The sequence below is a fragment of the Mytilus edulis genome, chromosome 4 (genome assembly GCF_963676685.1).
Source record: "Mytilus edulis chromosome 4, xbMytEdul2.2, whole genome shotgun sequence".
In the NCBI taxonomy this organism is placed as follows: domain Eukaryota; kingdom Metazoa; phylum Mollusca; class Bivalvia; order Mytilida; family Mytilidae; genus Mytilus; species Mytilus edulis.
The window spans coordinates 26167119-26181399 of record NC_092347.1 but is presented as its reverse complement, the minus strand read 5'-3'; the positions used below and the strand labels follow the sequence as shown (position 1 = coordinate 26181399).

General features: G+C 32.9%; 1 protein-coding gene across 3 annotated transcripts in view; it reads left to right on the top strand.

The window, feature by feature from the left end:
• The window catches only part of LOC139521785 (ectonucleoside triphosphate diphosphohydrolase 8-like), a 41381-nt gene that overhangs the window by 750 nt on the left and 26350 nt on the right, over positions 1 to 14281 (top strand). The window contains exon 1 of one of the 3 annotated variants that reach the window (XM_071315412.1): positions 1302 to 1346. The exons of the other annotated variants lie outside the window; for them this stretch is intronic. The gene's annotated coding sequence lies outside the window, so the exon portion shown is untranslated. Of the gene's footprint in view, positions 1 to 1301; positions 1347 to 14281 lie in introns of those variants that run through there. 3 annotated transcript variants of the gene reach the window in all.

Below are 14281 nucleotides of genomic sequence, written 5' to 3'. Positions count from 1 at the left end.
CAATAGTTTATTAAAGTCTCACCACTTGTATAACATTATACATTCCAATATACATAGAAAACATGGCGTATAACATGAAATATTGGATAACATATATAAAACATATTGTATATATCTTTTAAAAGTCATTTGGGCTGTATATAAAGCTCAATCTGGCTTTAAAATTATCTCCCTTGCCAATTTTTCAAAGCAATTAAAATATAATAGAGATATTGATAGGTTAGGATTCACACTTATTGAGCAAAAGGTACCTCACTTTTGTTGCCATGCTAGAGATCTAAGTACCTGTATACAATATTCTTTATAAAAGAGGGACGAAAGATACCAAAGGGACAGTCAAACTCATAAATCTAAAACAAACTGACAACGCCATGGCTAAAAATGAAAAAGACAAACAGAAAAACAATAGTACACATGACACAACATAGAAAACTAAAGAATAAACAACACGAACCCCACCAAAAACTAGGGGTGATCTCAGGTGCTCCGGAAGGGTAAGCAGATCCTGCTCCACATGTGGCACCTGTCGTGTTGCTTATGTGATTACAAATCCGGTAAATAGTCTAATTCGGTAGGTCACATTCATGAAAGGGAAGGGGATTGTAGTTACGACGTAAGGAACATATCCGATATCATTTGTGAAGCGGTTATTCCATAACGGTCAACCAACTCGTGATGGCGTCCGTAAAATTTACGAAGGGATGATTTCAACTTCACCATTTGGAACTCTTGGTTTAATAGCTTCCTTATGAGCAGTAACCCTCTATCAAGAAAATCATGATAGGAAATGCAAGCACGGGAATATCGTATCAATTGGGAGATATATACCCTGTATGCAGGTGCTGCTGGAATGTTGCTACTTAGAAATGAAAAGTTCACAATTGGAAAGCTGATATCATCTCTTTTGTCGTAAAGTTTTGTTTTCAACCAACCCTCATTATAAATGAGGCAAAATCAACCTGTAATACAAGTCTCTAGAAAAAATTGTTTTCTGAATAATTTTAATTTTCATTAGCCTAGCTTAATCTATCACCACAATCTATTTAAGATCTTTTATCAGACTTGTTTGTACCGAATGTTTCAATTTGGTTAATTTGATGGGGGAAATCCATAGTTTATGTTTACCCCCCTTCAAAATGTTGACCAAGGGAAATAACTCCAAATAAAATATCTTCTTGATCCAAAGCTTCTATCATAATATTATAAAAATCTGCATATATAAAAATTTCAAAATAGTTTATTTGAAATGATTAAGATGAATATTCAATAATAAAAACTTGTATGCCTACAATATCTTGTAGCTCAAGCACATTTCCATTGATGGTTCTGTTTCTGAGGAAGTAGAAGTAAGATCTATTTCAATAGTTTTTTTAGTTAAAATCACTCTGGTTAAGACTTGGTATGAACTTACAGAAGGTGCACCAAGCATGTGTCCAACACATGCTTATTTTTTGTTGTTGTTCTGTATGGGACCCTGTCACCCTTGTGATACCAATTTAGTAAAATGGTTATAAAATAATGACTAGCTGCTCCTTTCATTTATATCTTCAAGAGATACCACAATACTAATAGGTATCCATATGTCCCCATTCAAATGCATTGATCATCAAAATAAAGGGGGGGTTCTGACCCCAGTATCCCCCTCTGGTTTTGCCAGAGACTTAAGAACCAGGAAAACCCTTCATACAGGCATATATATATACACCCAAGGACTTATACTCATCATACATGAACACCATACAACAGTGAAATCAGCCTCCAACATTCCTTATTCAGACATCAACAGTGAAATCAGCCTCCAACATTCCTTATTCAGACATCAACCCTCGATATTTCCCAAAAAATTGTGTAAAACTTCAATCAATGTTGAAAATTTTTTAATCACAAATATTGTTATTATCATTTTTGTATATCAGCATAGATTGTCCGTGCATGCAACGGTGTGTTATCCTCTGATATTGATGGTATATTGTAAAAATAAAGTTAAAAAAGATCCTACTGGGCCAATTGGAACCACAATTGCCATTAATCATCTCCAGTTAAAAATATGTCCAATAAACTCACATGCCAACTAAAATAGCTATTAAGGTAAATGTAGATAATGGAACATACTGCCATTTCGAAATTCAAACATTGTTTATTATCTATCACTTTGATACCTGATTTTGACCAAAGTTGGCAAACTACTAAGTTTTTCCTGTGAACTGATAATTGTTTCCTTTTTTTGTTGTTGTGATATTTGCTATTTATATCAAGAAAACTATGATAATTGAAAGGAAACTGTATATATAGCAAATTTGATCTGCTGAACAAAATTAACAAATACGATATAAACTAAATAAGGTGTGGTATGATTGCAAATGAGACCAATTTCCACTAGGAGCCAAAAGCTGTAAAGGCAAATATCAGTCACAGAAGTGACAGTATGGCCATCAGCAATGAGCAAAAACTCATTATACATAGCATATATTATTATTTACAAAATGTTGTAAATACCTAACATTTACTAAAAAAGTATGCCAAGATAAACAAAGAAAAAACAAAATAATAAAAATACCCAAGGAAAGTTTGAAATAGAAAGTCCCTTATCAAATGACAAAATCAAAAGCCCAAACATATCAAACAAATAGAAAACAACTGTCATGTTCTTGACTTGATACAGACATTGCACTGTCAGGGCCGTAACTAGGGTTCGAATTCAGGGGAGGCAGGGGTTTGGGGGCCACCAATTGAGGCCGATTTTTTTCTCCAAGTAAACTGGCTAAAAATGACCTGTTTTCCTTCGATTTCCTTACTCTAAAAAACATCAGTATTGCTTGAACCTGGAAACAATTTTTATGCAAAAAAACTGAGATTGCTGTTCGGGGTAAGCCAATTGGCTCCGTCTTGAAGGCCGTACTTTGACCTATAATTATTAACATTAAATACATTGTGACCACAGATTTTGTTCTCAATATGGCTAAAAATCACCCGTTTTCCTTTGATTTCCTTACTTTAAAAAAACATCAGTAATTGCTGGATCCTTGAAGCAATTTTTTATACAAACAATTATTATCTGTATTTAAAGATATTTTTGTTAGAAATCAAACTGGTAAGTTAAAAAAAACATATAAAGCAAGCTCATAGAAAGCAAGATATTTTTTTTTGTCGAGGACCTTGAATTTTAATATTGTTGAAAGCTGAACAGACATGTATATAACTACAACCAAAACTTTCTAAACTAGTATACACTTAGTTTAGAAAGTCTCTGCTTCAACGAATGGAAGTGTTTAACTACTATGGCATTGACCATAATGTTCTCGTACGATCGGCCGGGAGACGTTAAAAAAATGACACAACAGCTGATTCAGTCGGTAACGAATTTCCAATATCATAAAACATTCACAATACAAAGGGAACTTCCTCTGCATGCTTAATGGAGCCCCTAAATAAATGTGAATAGTTAAGTTTTATTCAAAATTGTCGAAAGCAAAGTTTCATATGTGTTCTCGTACGAATACTGAATAACAGACGGACGGCCACACAAAAATAAAATACTGAAACGGTTCACTTTCGGTAAAAAAATCCCGAAAATGACAGATATATCATGTATCATGATAACACTGTTAAAACTGTAAACTTGGGTTGTTTATAATATAAATTCAAGTTCTTCATGTACATATTGTCAATATATCATTTTATTACTTCAAAAAAAAATTTGGTGTAGAAAATTCCTCATAGGTAGTTACGGCCCTGCTTGTGCTTTGCCTGCCCCCTTTTTGAAAGAACAATTTTGGTTGATTTAGTATATAGGGAATCACTGAAGCATGACTGGAGCTGGCCTCCTCTTTGGCAGTCAGTATCCCCCACCACTCACCCCCTTATATAAATTTCTTGATCCGCCACTGGAAAATGCATCTTGTAGAGGCTATTGTGGTTTAGAAAATCAACCTGTTTCAGCAAAGTTGTAATGAACCAGTTCTGAAAAGAAATCAAACACAGTCTGTAGCATCTAATATTAACAAATTTTACATATTAAGACTATCTGTACCAATACATGATTTAAAGTCATATGAAACTTCAAATTAAAAAAGAATGATGCATATGTTATATAAATAATAGTAGTAAATTGCTAATTTTTATTATAAAACTTATGTACGTATATACTTTTTTGTGAAGATTTTTTTTTAATTTGTCCAAATTTAAAAGAAATTGACTTTTTTTTGTTGTTGTCCAGCCAACAATGTCTCCTCAGTGTGTCCTTTCTCTAAAAAATCTAGTGATCACAATAGGCAAGTGCAAAGGGGAAAACCAAATAGACCACTTTCAAGTTCATCCGTCACCGGAAAAAACTCGTCAATTATACCCGCCTTTATTAGGTCATTTACCAGATAGATGGGGTCGCCTGTATCCCTGCACTATTTATGTTCACAAGCCCTTAGTGATCATCATTGTGCAGGATGAACTAGAAATAATGGTTGTTCTGTAGGTATTTAATGACAATTCCCTAATGACAGCAATGCTGATTGTCAATTTTGAGATTTCAATTTGCAGAATGTTTTGTACAATACAGAATTATAGTTTTCCAACCACTCGCTCAACATTGGAATGGAAGTGACGACGCCCCTTAACGTACAAATGACGTTCACTAAAACCAGAGTTTTTGACGGAAATGCATTGAACTCGAAAGTTGTCTATTGGCAGAGAGAGTCAATAAACGTAAACATCCACTCCTTCATTATAATATACTGTATCTCATTGTACATGTTATACACATGATTACCAGAATATCCATGCATCTTTGTTGATTGTTTACAAAGGTGACAATTGGTTAACTCCGATTTCAAAATACGACCTTTAATTAGCTGCCATATTTTCACAACACCACTGACTGAGTGAAATATTTTTTTGATGATTATACGATATGGATGCGTATAAAATGATCAAGTTGTGCACAAGTTTATGATATATGCATGCATTGGTTCAAAAATGGATTAACTGTATTTTTAACCAGTCACTCTTTTCATATGAATTTAACAATCTTTATCCCCGGCTTAGTATATATCTAGGATTTTGAGTGGTTAACGCACGTCGTTACAAAACCAAGAGCCCCTGGGTGTTGCTAACCCATATCCCCGGACGTTGCTAACCATTATCCCAGGCAACTTCACGCAAGTTTTCCTTAGTTCCATGATTGCTCCTTGTGAAATATTGTAGATTATCCATGATGTTTGTAATTAAATATTTAATTCATTAACGATTTTGTCCTATTATGCCGATCATTTACACTAATTCCATTAAATGCATCACTTGACTGCCTTATTTTCAAGGAATGGGACTACTGACCTAGCCATGCAATTGCCCCATGTTGACGTCACACCATCTATGACGTAACTCTCACAACATTGAGCGCCAAATTTGACTCAATCCAGTTTCTCTGTCTCGGTATTAAAAACGTCTTATATTTGACTACCTGTAGGGTTCTACCAAAGGTAGTACCCTACACCCCGTAGAAACTATGTAAAATTTCCAAATTTCAATAAAACTTTTTTAGATAATGAAAAAAACGTTGTTTTCACGTTACACTTTGTACCCGAATTTCCATAAAACTCGCCCGATTCGGACTAAGACCGGGGATAAATTTGTTATCTACGTTCATATCCATATGGATATGAAAGTAGATAACTTATAATATGCACAAATATAAGATTTACCACCATTGACATCGATAATTAATAGAGAAACTATAAATGTCTAAATTGTCAGCAAAATCATGTAAGTGAAATGCCCTTGAATAATGATTTTTACCTATTTTGAGTCTTTTGTGGAAAATATAATAGAAAAAGAAACAGTAAGTTAATATAAAAAATTGATCAGCAAAATAAGTTCTTTAAATATGTTGACATGTCTGAAAACATCTGTCTTATCCTTACATGAATGTTCCTTTTGTATCTTTCGTCTCTCTTTTTCATGAGTTATTGCCCTTGGATGATGATTTTTGTCGAGCCTGCGACTTTTGTTGCAGAAAGCTCGACATAGGGATAGTGATACGGCGGCAGCGTTAGCTAATTCCTTAAAAGCTTTATATTTTAAAAGGTAGAACACCTGGATGCTTCATACTTTGTATATGAATGCCTTATGTTACGAAGTTTCCATCAGTCACATGTCCAATGTCCTTGACCTCATTTTCATGGTTCAGTGCCTACTTGAAAAAAAAGTTAAGATTTTTTGTTTTTTTTAATTTGCCGAGCCTGCGACTTTAGTCGCAGAAAGTTCAACATAGTGATAGTGATCTGGCGGCAATGTTAGCTTTAAAAAGCTTTATATTTTAGAAGGTGTAAGACCTGGATGCTTCATACTTTGTATACAGATGCATGATGTTATGAAGTTTGTGTCTGTCACATGTTCATTGAACTTTTTTTTACCTCATTTTCATGGTTCATTGTCTACTGGGGAAACAGTTCAGTGGTCAAAAATTTTTAATGTTTATTTCTCTCTTATTATTAGTAATAGGATAACTATATTTGGTATGTGCGTACCTTGCAAGGTCCTTATGCCCATTATACAGTTTTCACTTGACCTCGACTTCATTTCATATATCAGTGAACAAGGTTAAGTTTTGGTGGTCAAGACTATATCTCAGATGCTATAAGCAATAGGTCTAGTATATTTGGTGTATGGAAGGCCTGTAAGGTGTACATGTCCAACTGGCAGGTGTCATCTGACCTTGACCTCATTTTCATGGTTCAGTGGTTATAGTTAAGTTTTTGTGTTTTGGTCTGCTTTTCTTATACTGTATGCCATATATGTCTACTATATTTAGTGCATGGAATGATTATAAGGTGTACATGTCTAGCTGGCAGGTGTCATCTGATCTTGGCCTCATTTTCATGGTTCAATGGTTATAGTTAAGTTTTTGTGTTTTGGTCTGTTATTCATAAACTGTATGCAATAGGTCTAATATATTTGGTGTATGGAATGATTGTATAAAAGCTTTATATTTAGGACTATCAACATAATATCAATGATTAGTATAGAAGGTGGGACATATCAGCTTGTGCACTCTTGTTACACATTTTTGAAATTTGGTAGAAACCATAATAGAGAAAACTGAAAAATAGCATTATTAATTGAGAAAAGTAGATCTTCTAATAGGCTAATTGGACAAAATCCTCAGTTGACCCATAGTAAGAATTGTTGCTCAAAAAGTAAATTCCTTTTTATTGTGATTCTGGTAGAAACTGTAGTAAATAGAATAAAAACTGTAAATAAAAAAAATGGTCAGCAAAACATGATCTGACACAAATATTTTTTTTAAACTTAATTTATAACCATCTCACGACTATTTAAGGTATAAAACCACTAATTCATAGCCCTATTGCTTTCTATGTTAAATCTTCTATTTCGATCATTAATGGTTACATTGTCAAATAAAGTGACAGTTATTTCATATCCAAACTATACCTTATCCTGACTTGTGCTGAAAAAATTCAACATTCCTTTAATTGCATACTAGAACATACTGGTTCCTTGAAGTTTGATAGTACAATAAAGGAACATCTGTTCTAAACAACAGTGCAAATGTGCCCTCCTGTTAAAATGCTATTGACATGTAATGTACTTCTTTATTTCATAAAATAAACTTTTAACAAGGGTTGAATCGTTTATAAAGTGATCCCTATTCCCCAAGCTTTCATTTTATACACAAAACTACCCAAATATGTCACCAATTGACAAAGATACAGCTATGCATAGAAACTACTTTGTTTAATATGTACTTCTTTCTTGTATGGTCTTTCCGACGGGTATTGAATTAGTGGTTTTAGTATACCATAGAGAACTTGATGCTGGTTTTTTTAATTTGCGAAGCCTGCGACTTTAGTCGCAGAAAGTTCAACATAGTGATAGTGATCTGGCAGCAATGTTAGCTTTAAAAAGCTTTATATTTTAGAAGGTGGAAGACCTGGATGCTTCATACTTTGTATACAGATGCATGATGTTATGAAGTTTGTGTCTGTCACATGTTCATTGAACTTTTTTTCATGGTTCATTGTCTACTGGGGAAAAAAAATTAAAATTTTTTTAATGTTTATTTCTCTCTTATTATTAGTAATAGGATAACTATATTTGGTATGTGCGTACCTTGCAAGGTCCTTATGCCCATCGTACAGTTTTCACTTGACCTTGACTTCATTTCATATATCAGTGAACAAGGTTAAGTTTTGGTGGTCAAGACTATATCTCAGATGCTATAAGCAATAGGTCTAGTATATTTGGTGTATGGAAGGCCTGTAAGGTGTACATGTCCAACTGGCAGGCGTCATCTGACCTTGACCTCATTTTCATGGTTCAGTGGTTACAGCTAAGTTTTTGTTTTTTTTATCTGTTTTGTTTATACTGTATGTAATACACATGTAGGTCTACTATATTTGGTGTATGGAATGATTGTAAGGTGTACATGTCTAGTTTGCAGAAGTAATCTAACCTTGACCTCATTTTCAAAGTTCTGTGGTCTAAGTTAAGTTTTTGAGTTTTGGTCTTTTTTCTAATACTATATGCAATTGGTCAACTATTTTTGGTGTATGGAAATATTTTATGATCTATATGTCAGTCGCGCAGGTTTCATTTGACCTTGACTTCATTTTCACAGTTCATTGCTCAGTGTTAAGTTTTTGTGTTTTGGTCTGTTTTTCTTAAACTATAAGTATAAGCAGCAGGTAAACTATATTTGTTGTATGGAAAAATTGTTAGCTGTACATGTCTGCCTGGCATGGTTCATTTGACCTTGACCTCATTTTCATGGTTCATTGGTCAATGTTTAGTTTTCTTGGTTAATGTTAAGTTTATGTGACAGTTGTAATAAAGCTTTATATTTAGAAATATCAACATAATATCAATGATTGGTAAAGAAGCAAGACATTTCAGCGTGTGCACTCTTGTTCAGCCTGAAATTTCAAAGCATAAAGGATTTAATAGAGAAATAATCAGTAAGATGAGATCAATAATAAATCTGCATGGCCGATATCATCAGTTGTCTCTTATATAAGTTATTTCCTTTTTTAATGTTTTCTTTTCAACATTTATTTGATATTTTGTTTCATACAGTGACCAAATCCAATAACACAGTGTGTGCAGACTAGATTTGGCAATGCAAAGTGCAATGTTTAAAGCTATCAGAATTCTGTAAATGTCAGCATTCTAATTACTGTTTAAATTTGATATGTGAATTTGACCTTGACCTGACAAAGTTTCGACACATTTGGTATTAAATCACATTTATGACTATAACACCAGTTCTCTGCGTCAACATGAGTTTAAGAAAAAAGGAGAGGGTCTTTCATATACCTTTTTTCATGGTGACAATAATTTGAATTTTTCAAGTTGTTGGATGAACTTAAAACTTTTTAAGTTGTATGTTATTTGCATTTAAACTGTGAGATACTGACCTTCTGTTTACCTATTCTATGAATTAGGAGGGGGTATGCATAGCAGGACAACCCATCCATCCCTGGTTTCTTTTATTCTTCTTAATCAATATGCTGTAAGGCATGTTGATATCTTGATTTTATTTCCTTGTTTATTTGCTGTCACATTGAATTCTACCCCATATCTGTAAACAAACATTAAGTATTCAGTTTTCAATTGCCTATAGAGACTTCCAAGTCTAGTGTTATGTATAATTACGGAAAATGCTCAATTACACTGTATTATTGTGAAGAAATTATTAAATATGTTGCCATTTATTTTTTTTTACTACTTGATATTTGACAGTTAAATTTTAAATGTGTTAAATAATTGGTGTGAGGATCCTATTATAATGGTTATTGTCTATAAAATGGGAACCAGTTAATGTTGGATTCCAGTAAAAAGTCTGGTTCCAGAAATAGACTATAGCAATGAAGTATCACTAGCATGATCAGCTCTAGATCTATTGACAGAAACTGAAATAAACAAATAAAATATTTATTTATTAATTAACCTTGATCAATAAATAACTTGTGATTTTATTTCAAATTTTATTTCTTATTTTTTTAAGAAGGAAAATGGATGTCGTTTGTATCACAAATGACGGGAAATGAATTCATTAAAATTTGAGAAAAGATAAAGTGGTCTAAGTCAAGACGGAAGAATTAACATGTTTACATATCATATTTTGGGATTGGGTTTGAACAAAAGAAAAGGTTTAAAGTCCGAAGTGATTCAGGGTCATTAATGTTCGTTTTAACTATGCGTCTTGATTTCAACTGTGGATGAGAAATTGATTGCCACTGTATAATTACATTTCAGCTCTTGATAAATAACTTATTCAATAATCAGATACTGGGTATTGACAAAATGTATTGAAAGTAATAACATGTTGTATAAAATACAACTTAAGGGTAAAGATACAGTCATTGTTGACAATGGTCGGGATAAACAATACTCTATCTTATTATGTGGAAAACATATTTAAGAAAAGGATGTGTAGACTCAATTATAAAATTTCAAAATTATTAAAATGGGTATTTTTATTTAATTAAGGATATTATATCAATTAATTTTCTTTAATTCATTTATTTAAAGACCCATATTGAGCCTCCATCCAACTGATTATTTTTATAGTCTGCATAATTCACACAGATGATAACTATGTGCCATATATTTAAAAAATAAAAAAGATAGAAAAATGTCATAATCACTACAACACTAGGGTTACAAGTAGTAAGAGTAAAAAGATGTAATGTTCAATAGTATCAAAATAATCTGATTCAAATATTGAAGTTTTAGAGAATATTTTAGACAAAAGTTTGATGGGTACTTGACAGACTACACGAGACAAAGTACAATGGGTACTAGAGATAACATGAGCCAATAGGTACTATAGAGTATATATGATGCAATATTTCTGTGATCTTTTAGAGAATACAAGAGAATATATTTGACAATAATTTAATTTTGGATGTAACACGTCTTCTGATTGGCTGACGTTTTCTTGTTATCAGCTCATAGACATAATTTGGTCATGTGACTGTGACATCATCACAGTTTTTTCATGGTTTTCTACGGTTTAAAATGAAATTTAGAATTAAATTATAAGAAATGACTGTAATATTTTTTCTGTCTATTCGAAGTAACATAAAAAAAATGTCATGCACACTGTTAAATAACCCACTATGCGCGTTATTCAGTGTGCACCAATTTTTTTATGTTATTTCTTCATAGACAGAAAAAATATTACAGTCATTCCTTAATTAGATGAAGAAATTAGTTTCATATAGAGATATAGGAAGATGTGATCAATGAGTGCCAATGAAACAACTCTCCATCCAAGTCACAATTTATAAAAGTAAACCATTATAGGTCAAGCCGTCAAGGTACAACCTTCAACATGGAGCTTAGGCTCACACCAACCAGCAAGCTATAAAGGGCCCCATGTGTCCTAGAGAGTAGATAATAAATGATACAATAGTCCCACTGACTATATAGATTGAAATTATTCAGCATTCACACTATTTACAGTTAAGAGATTTAAACTGATGAAATTTGCAAGGTAAAGTTAAGAATCAATCTGCATGTACTAAAAAATATTAATTGCTGCATTTTCAACTTTGGTATTACAATGTAGTAAGGATATCCACTCTGACTATATCAACTATAATGCTATATGTCCACATTCTTGAAATGGTGAACCAACAAATCCACATCTGAACTATCCTTGATAAATGTCTATGAATTACAGGTAAATAGTAACTACATAAAAATACATAAAGGAGGAAGTTGATTGTGTTATAAGTATCACACAGCAATATTTTATGAAATTATGATAGAGGAAATTAGAAATACTAATGTTGTATTGTGTAAATTATTCATTTTTACAGTTTTATTTACCAATATTTAGAATTGTCTTTAGAAAGTATGCACTTTCTTTAAAGAAAGATTGCCAATTCTCAGTTGAACAAGATGCTTTTAAATGGTTTTGTAATAAATGGTCACGATTATGGATGAGAAAAATGAATAGCTCAGTAGACCAGTATACAGGTAGCTTATGACAGTGATTAGTTTTAAAGGAATCATGGTCAGTAGTCACATTTTTACTTTGTTACAGGAATTCATGGTCCTTGTAAAGTATAGGTGCAATGGTTGTCTGTCTTCTAACACAAAGTTTTTTTTCAGGATAACTATGGTTCTAGTCCATAAATGCTTACCGGTACACATTTATACACAATTTTCTCTTGTCAAACAAAATAAAAAATACTTATGGTGCATGCATTTCTAAAAATAGTTCAAGAGTGAGGATGAATAGTGTTTTCAATGTCTTGCTGCATCAAATTTCAAAATGCAAAATATAGGAATATTACTTGAAGGCAAACTAGGAACTTGATACCTTGTATGCAGATGCCTTATGTTACCAAGTCTGTTTTATGTCCATTGCCTTTAGACAGATGCCTTATGTTACAAGTCTGTTTTATGTCCATTGCCTTTAGACAGATGCCTTATGTTACCAAGTCTGTTTTATGTCCATTGCCTTTAGACAGATGCCTTATGTTACCAAGTCTGTTTTATGTCCATTGCCTTTAGACAGATGCCTTATGTTACCAAGTCTGTTTTATGTCCATTGCCTTTAGACAGATGCCTTATGTTACCAAGTCTGTTTTATGTCCATTGCCTTTAGACAGATGCCTTATGTTACCAAGTCTGTTTTATGTCCATTGCCTTTAGACAGATGCCTTATGTTACCAAGTCTGTTTTATGTCCATTGCCTTTAGACAGATGCCTTATGTTACCAAGTCTGTTTTATGTCCATTGCCTTTAGACAGATGCCTTATGTTACCAAGTCTGTTTTATGTCCATTGCCTTTAGACAGATGCCTTATGTTACCAAGTCTGTTTTATGTCCATTGCCTTTAGACAGATGCCTTATGTTACCAAGTCTGTTTTATGTCCATTGCCTTTAGACAGATGCCTTATGTTACCAAGTCTGTTTTATGTCCATTGCCTTTAGACAGATGCCTTATGTTACCAAGTCTGTTTTATGTCCATTGCCTTTAGACAGATGCCTTATGTTACCAAGTCTGTTTTATGTCCATTGCCTTTAGACTCATTTTCATAGTTCAGCAACTGCTGTAAAAAAGCAATAGCATTTTCTTGTGATGTAATTTTTTTAATAGTTTGAGTGATAGAATGACTATACATTTTATTTTGTATACACTTTAACTTATTAAGGTCTTTTATATCTGAGGAATGGAATGATTATCTGGTAGGGGTCATCTGATCTCCAATTACATTTTCATAGCTCAAAGGCCAATGTTTTAATGACATTTCATAGATACTTAAAGCAGAAAGTAAACTTTATTTGGAAGATTGAAGATTAACTTTTCTGTCTTGAAGGGTTCTCTTTACCTTATTTTTATAATTCTGTATATCTGACAGTCAATAAATCAGACAGGGTTCATTTGACCTAGACCTCAATTCTTGGTTCATCTAACCTTGACCTCATTTCTTGGTTCATCTGACCTCAATCTAATTAAAAACCGATCTCTCGTCGCTCCTGTTTCTGATATGTCGCGTGGGAGATCTAACGAAACCGGCTTTGAGGTCACATGTGAGTGAACTAAAAGTTATGAATTTATAAAGATATGCAAATGAGTTGACGACCTATTAATAAGCCAATCAAAAAAGTTTATGAATTATTTTGACTGACGATGTCGTCGTAAATAAAATGAGTTACATCCCTTTGCCTTACATTAAACTTCCAAGATCGTGGAAGACTCAATTTCATTGGTCGAAAAAGACACACCTACGAGGTCACTCACATATGACCTCAAAGCGGGTTTCGTTAGATCTCCCACGCGACATATCAGAAACAGGAGCGTTGAGAGATCGGTTTTTAATTAGATTGATCTGACCTTGACTTCTTTTCATGGATCATTGTGTCAAAATTAAGTTTTTGTGGTTACTGCCTGTTTTTCACATACTAAAGGTAATAAGTCTTCAATATATTTTTAAATTCATGAAAAGATTGTTAGAAGTGAAACGTCCATCTGGTGGTTAGTGGTTGGTTCGTATTACCTTGACCTTATTTTCATGGATCTTGATAATGTTAAGTTTATATGTGATATCTGTCACCTTACAAGCTATATCGACCCCTTTTCCCCAGGCATCAGAATGACATGCTAGTTTTGTGCATTTTTAATCTATAATGTCTGATATTATACTGTCATTTGTGAGCCCAATCAATTGAAAATAAACTGTCATTTCACAAATGGCAGAGCAAAATCCTATTTTAAATTAATTTTGGTTGCTAAAATTTAAATACAACATAA